General features: G+C 33.3%; 1 protein-coding gene across 5 annotated transcripts in view; it reads left to right on the forward strand.

Moving 5' to 3' along the window:
• Nucleotides 1-6,192, forward strand: part of MBNL3 (muscleblind like splicing regulator 3) — a 96,232-nt gene extending 90,040 nt beyond the window's left edge. For all 5 annotated transcript variants that reach the window (XM_087829426.1, XM_087829427.1, XM_016197999.2 and 2 more), the window contains one exon: nt 1,266-6,192. The gene's annotated coding sequence lies outside the window, so the exon portion shown is untranslated. The remainder of the gene's footprint in view (nt 1-1,265) is intronic.
• The last annotated feature ends 3,493 nt before the right edge of the window (nt 6,193-9,685 follow it).

Here is a 9,685-nt window from a genome sequence, read left to right on the forward strand (position 1 = left end):
TTGTATGTAATTTTTGTTGCTGTTGTTGGATTTTCACCCCCTTCACCTTTGATATCCTCTTTGTCTGGTTTAGAGCCTATAACACACACTTAACTTGAGCACTTGTTCACTTGGAGCATGTGACTTTTGAAGCGACTTAAGGCTCCTAGGTATCTTAATTATAAGGACTTGTTAAACAAGTGTATCAATTCTGAATTGCATACATTAGTCATTGAAAGCTTGAAGTTCTCACAACCAAAGTGTGTCATTTGGTTGAAGAGGGCAACAGTCCTATTCTCTTGATGGGCTAGTTCCTCAGAACCTGGCTGGCATTTCTTTCCTGCTGAGGACACACAGGCCTGGAATCCTAACTGTTCTGGACAGAGTCTGTAGCTGACTGTACATTAGATAAATAGGTCCCTTCAATCGAAATATACAATTATGTATTTTTTAAAATGATACCTTTGAGTACATGGAATAACTGAAGTAGTGTGAATTGTAATAGTTTTCAGTGGTATCATTTGGAATAGTGGCACCTTGGGAATAGCACCAAACATGAAGCTGTGGGTTTTGTGAACACTTCCCTGTTCTCATGGGCTGCTTCACATCAAGGTAAACAAAAGTTGTCAAATTAACTTTCTAACAGGAAATATTTGGGAATAGTGAGTCTTTTTTTTTTTTTATTCCATTAGAAAATGTAGAGAGATTTGGCACAACATAATCACTTAAATATGCAGCAGATGTTGAAAATTTATCCAAAATTCAAAAATTGTAATTTTGTAAAATACTATATAGTGCTTAGATTTCACATTACATTCAGATAAAAGGTTTAAAGTTTATTTTATTTAATATTTGTATATTTGAATGTTTGGAATCAAACTTTTTTTTCTTTTTTTGTTTCATCTATTTTCCAATTACAGTTGACATTCAATATTACTTTATATTAGTTTCAGGTGTAAGCATGATTTTTCAATATGCTTGTTGAAGGAAGTGGATGTTCATCAAAAAGTTTTGGCATTGTGCAGATAATGCATTAAACAATTGAGCGCATCTCTGTTAACTTAGGGCAATTCTGAGAATTAGAGCTCAATGAAAACCATATACCTGGGAGATGAATCTTTAGAGACCATCTCCAACAGCCCAGTTCTTACAGATGTTGAATATGAAATTCAGAGTGGGGAATATCTTGGTATAGTTCACATAAGCCGCTGGAACAAGAACCAAGTATCCTGACTCCTGCTTCAATAACCCTTAAATATTTCTTTCTCACTTTTTTTCCATTTCAGTCGAAATTCTGAACAGAGTTATGGAGTATCAGAATCTCTCCATGTGAACCTCCATATGACCTGTCTATATATAATCTTGTATGTCATCTTCTACCAACACAACAATAAGCATCGTGCAGTCAATATATTAAACAAAACAAAAATACCAACAAATTCAAATTTAAAAATAAAGCATTAAACAATCAGTGGAGATGTCAAAACAAAACACGAATAGAAAACTAACAACCATCTTATTTGAATTATTAGGTAGAACACTACTGTAAAATCTGTGATTTGTCACACTGTTATTTGTGATTTTCTAATCATTGTTATGCTGAGTGAATCTCCACAGTGGATTTTTGGCTTACTGTCCATTGTTGGTGGGTAAATGCTCATCTGTTTTGAAATGTTATATTACTGTTTCGTTTCCACAATAGCCTATTGGGTTGATTTAAAATGTAAAAATTATATCCAAATACCATTTTCCCCATTATTGTATTGTACTGTATTATGGTATATTGTGTTGTGTTAGGTTTTTACATACTACAGAGTTTTGCTGTAATATGTGTGGTCTTTGGTTTCAACTAAAATGTTACTAATGGGAAACAGAAATATCTGTGCTTGAAAAATATGGCAGGTTAATGTTAATATGCTTTCTCTGTTTAGAATATTTCTGTAAGTTTCTTGGGGCAGACATTTAAAAGACCCCACTTTTGAGTGTTCACAAAACCTGTTCATAAACATGCATGTGAATAATTTATACCCGCAGATCTAAAATTGCATAATATGATCACATTAGTGCATTATTTGTAAGAGAGACGTAATTACCTACAAAAAACAGGGAACTTCTTAAAATGTTAACCCCTAATTTCACTCCTTAACTAGCTTATAAAACTAGAATTTACCTTTAAGTGAGTTTTTCAGCATTTATACTAAAAATATGTAAAGTGCCCATTACATTTTTTGTGGCTCAAGGATCCTATCTCCTAGGTTGATTGTCCAAAACAGCCATTTGTTATCTTCAGCTGAAAAACTGGTACTTGGAGGCTTAAAAGTATGCTAATTATAGGTAATAAATTAAACAGGGAGATGGGGGGTGTGGAGATACTTTTTACATATTTGAGAAAAGCTTGTAAAAACCATTGCAATGTTACCTTTTACACAAGAGCCATTTCTGAATGCAAATGGCTCATGCTCTTTAGACTACTCTGAATAATAAGTAAGATGCAATCTAGCAAAAGTCAGTCAGGGTGAAAGAGAATTGGTTCCAAGTGAGGCCTTTCCTCCCCAAATGGACAATCTTTTCTACTGATTACAGTTGGAGCCTGAGTATAGGTTTGGAGAAATGGCGGGGGTGAGGAGGAGGATAGGAAGACATTCAAAATTATGCTTTAAATCATTTAAACATTCTAGGAAGGATGTCCATAGTTGGCTTTAGCTCCAATTCAGCTGAGTTTTCAGTTTTTTAAAATAGTTCAGTGAAGGAGCAAGCACCTGTGATATGTCAAGTATTGCCCTCCCCAAACTTTATTAACCACAGAGTCTCTCTCATCATAACTAATGTTGATTTGGATTTGTTTTTTATATGAATCTGAAAATTGTAACAGAGATGTTTTCAAGACCCTTTAGATGAGACAGAGTGGATGCATTCCACAGAGCTGAGCTGAATTCACATTACTAATTCTTATAAAATAAATTTATAGCCAAGTAAAATAGTAATTAATTCCTGTTATATGATATGCCTCATCCACTTTACTCAGTTATTAAAGTTACTATTATTGTACAGTGGTGGAACCATATGATATTTTGCATCAACTTAGATGTAATGTTTTCTACTTCGTGAAAATGACAAAGAGAAAATCTGATTTAGGATACCTTAAGCAGGCTAGTAGTGTTTGAATCACAGAAAAATGAAATTGGTAAAACCTTTTCACAGATGCTGAAACTGAGGCCCAGGGCATGTGACTTACCCAAGGTTACCTACTTAGTTGAGGACAATGGGACACAGAAAGATCTCTTGACTCCCAATTGTTACTCTGTTTCACATTGTTAGTGCTTCAGGACATTTGAGAATCCATCCCAAAGTTGATCAATTTGGCTCAGAGTATAAAAGAGCAAAATTAGCTCTTTAATAGTTGATATCCTATTGATCGTAATTATCAATCCAAATCATGATCATCAGTGATTTCTAAATGGTCTTGTTTGAATGGAGCCATTGCCATTTGTCTACAGTATTGCCTGGAGTTAAAGAATATGAGGTGTCCTGACTTTTACCTATTGCTTCTTTGAACCACTTAATTTCTCTTTCCTCAAATCTTAACATTGTTAAAGAAAAGAGGGTACATCTTTGTGAAATTGCTTGTGTTTGGAACTGAGTTTTGTTAAACCTGTGCCAGTGCCTCCCCAAAGGGCAGATCTGATCACAGGACTCCAGAAAGGATGCACCTAAGCTAGTCTGGGTGTATTCTTAAAGGAGACAGAGATGTTTTCAGGGTAAAATGAACTTTTTTGTGTAGTTGATATTTTGATGCAACATGCTATTTCATTTAACTTTATGAACTTCTGACCAAGAGGTGCAGAGACAGTAGACCTAGAGTACAGCTGTTTTCATGTTGCTTTAAGCACTGGAAGACCTTAATAATGACTTATTTTTTAGTAAGAGGTTTGGTGAGAAATATTCAGGGTAGTTGAATTTTGGGTGCCACAATTTTTGATGTTGTTGGCATTTAAAAAATTGCTTTATAAATGAATTTAAAGAGAGGAAAGTCAAAGCACTAAAGTTCTGATGCAAAAGAATTTTGACAAAAATGCAACTTTAAGATAACATTTTTAAAACTAGTTGTGCAATGACTTGTTCAACTTATCTTTATTCAAGAAAAGAAGAAAGATTAGTCATGAGACTATAAATTTTCAGATAAAAAGAGAAGTCACAAACTAATCAGTGACTCTAAACAGTGATTTACTCAATGAATTGTATATATAAAATTCTAATCACTTGTGATTCTTAGTTAAGATTTTATAAGCTTTGTAATTTACAAGGGACTATATTTTTACTTATCCAAAATTGTGTCTGTTCATTTCTCTCAGCTTTTTGCAAAAATATGCAAGAGTGCTGAAACTTGGACAAAATAAGTCATGTATACAGAGAAAATAATCTAAAAATTATCTTTTAGGAGAGTTTTAGTAGTGTCATTTTTTTAAATTGATTTCAGAGAGAGGAAGGAATAGGGAAAGAGAGATAGAAACATCAATGATGAGAGAGAGTCCTTGATCGGCTGCCTCCTGCATGTCCCTGACTGGGGATTAAGCCCGCAACCTGGGCATGTGTCCTGATCGGGAACCGAACCACAATCTCCTGAATCCTAGGTTGATGCTCAGCCACTGAGCCACGCCCGGCTGGGCAGTAGTGTCAATTTTTTAAAAGCCCTATGATCATAAGTATAATTTAAAGAGAGATTAATATTAAATCAAAATTAAATGGATTCATAAAATTGCTATTTAAATACAGTATTTGTTTTTGCAATTGGAGCATGACTCTGCAACTAGCTATTGCATTTCATTTCACTTCTCTAGTCTTTATTTGTAGTTAATTGTGATGTGAAAAGCCATCTTCTCCCTACTCCAGCAATTGCCTCCATTCATTTTTGAACATGTTTTAAAGTCCTTTGATCTTGCCAAAAGTGTTGTCCTACACCACTGGGCTGTGTTCACTAATTGGCAGCCTCACCAGCTCTCAATTTGGGAAAACCAAGTACCTCCTCATTTCCATCAGTAGGAACCAAATAAACCTTTACAACTTGAATCTCTTTTTAATGGCATGTCTAGTAAGCATAGTAATGTCTGAAAAAGGAAAACATTGGCATTAAGTTGTATTAAATAATATGTAAAGAAGGCCTGTGTGGTACTTGGAATGTTATTTGGTTCTTTCCCCACTCCTTTGGAGAGAGTAGATGAAGATGCTCTTAGGTAAAATGAAGCCACAAGGTTTCTGAGTTATTTTAATCTCTAGGGTAGGCTATTATGCACAGAATGGTTAGAAACTGGAATCCTCTTTTTTTTTTTTTTAACTCTTCTACATTTCACACACATTGAAAAAGAAATAGGGAAATATGATTTCCCAATTCTGTCGAATAGGTTTAGAAAGATAGTGGCCTAATTTTAATTTTACCAGTGCCTATTAAAAGTAATAGAATAAATAGCTTGTAAAAGGATATAACTTTTTAACAAATTTAGTTGATAACCTAATCAAACTGTAAATATAATGACAAATTAAAGTTCTTAGCACCAACTCTCTAGTTGGTGCCATGTTTTAATTTTTCTTGTTAGTTTTTAAGGTTTTGATTTTATTACTTTTTATATCTCTAAATAACTTTTGAAGGAGAGTTAGAGAAAGTTTAAGATTTTACTACATGTATTCAACCTTTTAGATAGGTTCTAAACTGACACTGAAGCATGACAAGATATAGATTACAATCCATAACTATTCTTTACAGTTCACAGTTTAAGAACAAACTTAACTTTATATACAAATAAATTTAACTAATTATATTTAGTTGTTGCTTTAGCAACAAAACTACAACATGGCTACCTTAAGACACCTTTTTTGGTGAAAATTTTACTTGTAAACTATACATGGTTTTTGACAGTATGAGCATGTAGAAGATACATCTCAAATCTCAGAAAACATATATGGATGATTTTCTTTTTATCCCAAATTCCCATGTGAAAGCTGAATTTGTGTCCTTGTGTGACTTTTTCATCAAAAAGTTTACAAGACGTGGATTCTAAAATCAGACTTTATAGCTTATAGAATTTGTGTAGATAGGGTTATTCCACAGTATTTAGACTCCAAAACACAATTGTGGTATTTATAATACATTACCTGACCTTTTTTTCATAACTTCATTTATTCAAAATTGTTCAAGTGGCATAGCTGTAGCTGCAAAAATTCTCCTTTCTGGAATTACATACTTACACAAGTGAGGATTAATGAATGATGAAAGCATATTATGAAATTAATTCATTTGTAAGACCATGCATAAAGATACTGTGGAATGACCCCTTAACAGTGTTTAAGAGACATATGCTGCAGTTAACTGTCTCAGTTAGGGTGCGAATGTGTGAGACACACCTTTTTTGCACTTATGTACATAGTCCATGAAAGCAATCGTTGGAGCTTTTTTTAAAAAAAAATATAAGAAGTCTGTGAGAATAGTGGAAAAGTTAGTAAGAGAGAGTTATTTTTAAGGCTTTGAGAGGGTGGGATTGTTTTGCTATAAGACTTAATGAAAACATGATGTTGCCTCACTGTTGCGGAGACTTTCTAGTTTGCTACAGCTGACCAAGAGAGTAGACTGGTAACAGGAAACAGCTCAGGTAGCAGCACTGAATAAGAGTAAAGGTTATTCATCTCTTAGCAAGACCACTAGCAGAGAGTGCTTTAAATTAATCCTCAATCCTCGCTGTAAACACACACACACACACACCCCAGGCAGGTTTCTAGCTGAGGGTTTTTTTCAGTAGTTGCAAGTAGTGAAATACCCTGTAAATTCCAAAGTGAATGTTCCATTATGATCAAATTATATTGTTTCTTTCACAGAAATTATCAATTGCTATATATATATATATATATATATATATATATATATATATATATATATATATATAAATTACATGTAATTGTAATTGATCAGTTACAAATATATGTAACTGATATATATACCAGTTACATAACCTAATATCTATGTAAATGACAATCAAATAGTTAACATTTATCATGAATTCCCCTTTAAGATCCAGGACCCCAAACCAAATTGGCAACCATTGAAAGACTTAATTTAACAGTTAAGTATGGCCAGAATGTGGCATTTCATTCCCTTCAACAAGGGAAAAAATGCTCCTGGCACAACTTTATAAAAGGCTTTATTTGCCTTATACCTACCTGATCAGTCAAAGCTGTTTTCTGACTTAATCTTTACCAGATTAGAAAGTACTTCATTGTGCCACTTCAGCCTCCCACTGTTTTAACAAAACAGAAGAGAATCAGGCAAAAACTTAGGAGCTGGAAAAGAGATGTTTCAATCAGACTGTCTCTACCAATTTCAGCTCCCACTTTACCTACAGATCACCATTTAATTTTTTGTTGCCTCCAAGAATGAGGTCTAGAAAAGGTCGAGGTTAGAAACGTTTAAGGATAGATCACCACAGGTACTTTGAGTCCTTCACATCTTGGGACTTGTTGCCCTTGCCCTGGAGAAGGAGCCCCTACTGGGGTTGAGGGAGTTATTAGTATTGTTATCCATTTTGATAGTTCTCACAGAAACAGGAAAATAAGCCAAAGCTAGAAAGCAATCCAAGCCTTACAGTTGTCCAATAGCTCAGGGCCAGTTGGCTATAAATTTTTATTTTTCCCTTCAGCCCATATCACTTAGAGTCAACCATACAAAGAAATATTACCTTTAAATAGAACTCATCCTCAATTATAGTGCTATACCTAAAAGAAAAAAAATGTATTATGTTGAAGTGAATCACAGCTATTCGCAGATACTGCAAAGATCGTCACTAGTCATCTTTTACATCTTATTACTTTAATAACATAAAATACCTCTGTAAAAAGACCTAAAAGTAACCCAGTTTTAAGCAGTGCTCTTTTTTCCCAAAACACACAACCTAAATATTTATCTGTCATACAACTGCATGATTTCAAAGCTTTATTTGTGTATACAGATGCTATTTGTGATGAAAACCAGATTATTTTGTTGATGTCTTCTGTGTCTAGCAGTTGAGAGAATGATGTAACTATCACATCATTGGATTCCGAGGTTGCCCTTTTCAAAATAAATTTCCTATTATTGTTTTTGTTGTTGTTTTAATTATTAGAAAATGAGCCATTTGTAATGTCCACTAATTACAATAATTTAAATTAAGATATTTTAAGAAGATGTTCTTAAATGTATTCTTTTTTAAGGGCTAACTCTCCACATTTATATTACAACAATCCAGTATAATGTAGAAAATGGAAACATGTATTTTGGGTAGAAAATGTCAATTTAAAAATACTTATAGATGAGAAAATTATTAGCCCTGTGCAACAATTATAGATTTTGACCGCAATATTTCAAAAATATAAATTTTCCATAATATTTTGCCTCCAAAATGCAATAGCTCATTCCCTCAACTGCTATCAATAGGGCAGATGCTTTGATTTTTATGTTTTTTTCCAAGTTATAGTGCTGTATTGCTTTTTTGTGTTTAAAGGTGTGCATTATGCAACTCATTTTAGTATGCTATTTCTATGTTTATTTTTTGGTCTTTTAATAAAATGTTAAATTTCTTGATTGTCTTTTTTTATGAATCCATATTCACACATTAGGAGTTCACTTAAAAGCTCTTCATGTTCTAGCATATTAATTATAATGTTTTGTAATTCTAATATAAAATTTAAGCTTGTGATTTGGTTCAATGTTATATTTCATATATAGAATAAATTTATTTCCCAATATACCTTCAGTATTTTGAATTATATAGATAACACACCCATTGTATTAGATGTATTATTCCTATGATAGTGAAGTTACCAACACTAGAAAGACACACTTATATTTTAGTAAAAGAAAATTAAAAATTTTGAGATAATGCTTACTGGTTTCTATTCCACTTCAGAAATTGAGGCATACTCAAAGATACATTATTAAATGTTTATATTTTCCACTTATTCATTTCTACCCTGCATCTTCAATGTAACATATGAAACCAGTGCTGTTCATTTTATTCTTCTAAAGATGGACATCAATGTTTTCATAACAATGGGATGCATAGATTTTTTTATTAAAATGTTTTCTCTCACTTAAAATTGGTTTCGCCCAATAAATGACAGAGGAATGAACGGGTAATCATTTTAGGTTTTTAAGAAGTGAAATGTAATTTGGTAATACTTGATTCTGTCAGATTTCTAAATACTTAAAAACATTAATTGTGAACTTCTCATTGGCCACCATTGGATAGTGGGCCTGATAGAAAACTGTGATGAAGGGGCTTTGGATGAGAGGTTGTGACAGAATAAAGTATTATTATTCATACATCTGTAACAGTGAAAGAGGGCAAGGAAGAGGTTGGGTCCCAGTCCAATATTAACTGAATCATACAGAGTTACTATTTCTAAGTGTGGCTCCCACTATAGCATTTTTTGATAAGCCAAATTTGAGCCTTTTGATGTGTTGTGTGTGTTTCTGTGAGTCTGTGATAATCCCAGCACTAAAACCAATTCAGTATATAGACATTTACAAGAGGTGTTTGGCCTTCAGAATTCAATTTATGTCTTTCTCTTTGAAGCTGCCAAATGATAGGTAAGAATTCAGGGCAGACATTCCTGATCATCATGAAAATGGAGTTTCTATTGGCCAAAAGAAAGTTGACCCACAGGCTAAACTAGATGGACATCC

This window comes from Miniopterus natalensis, chromosome X (assembly GCF_054644295.1).
Source record: "Miniopterus natalensis isolate mMinNat1 chromosome X, mMinNat1.hap1, whole genome shotgun sequence".
Taxonomy (NCBI): domain Eukaryota; kingdom Metazoa; phylum Chordata; class Mammalia; order Chiroptera; family Miniopteridae; genus Miniopterus; species Miniopterus natalensis.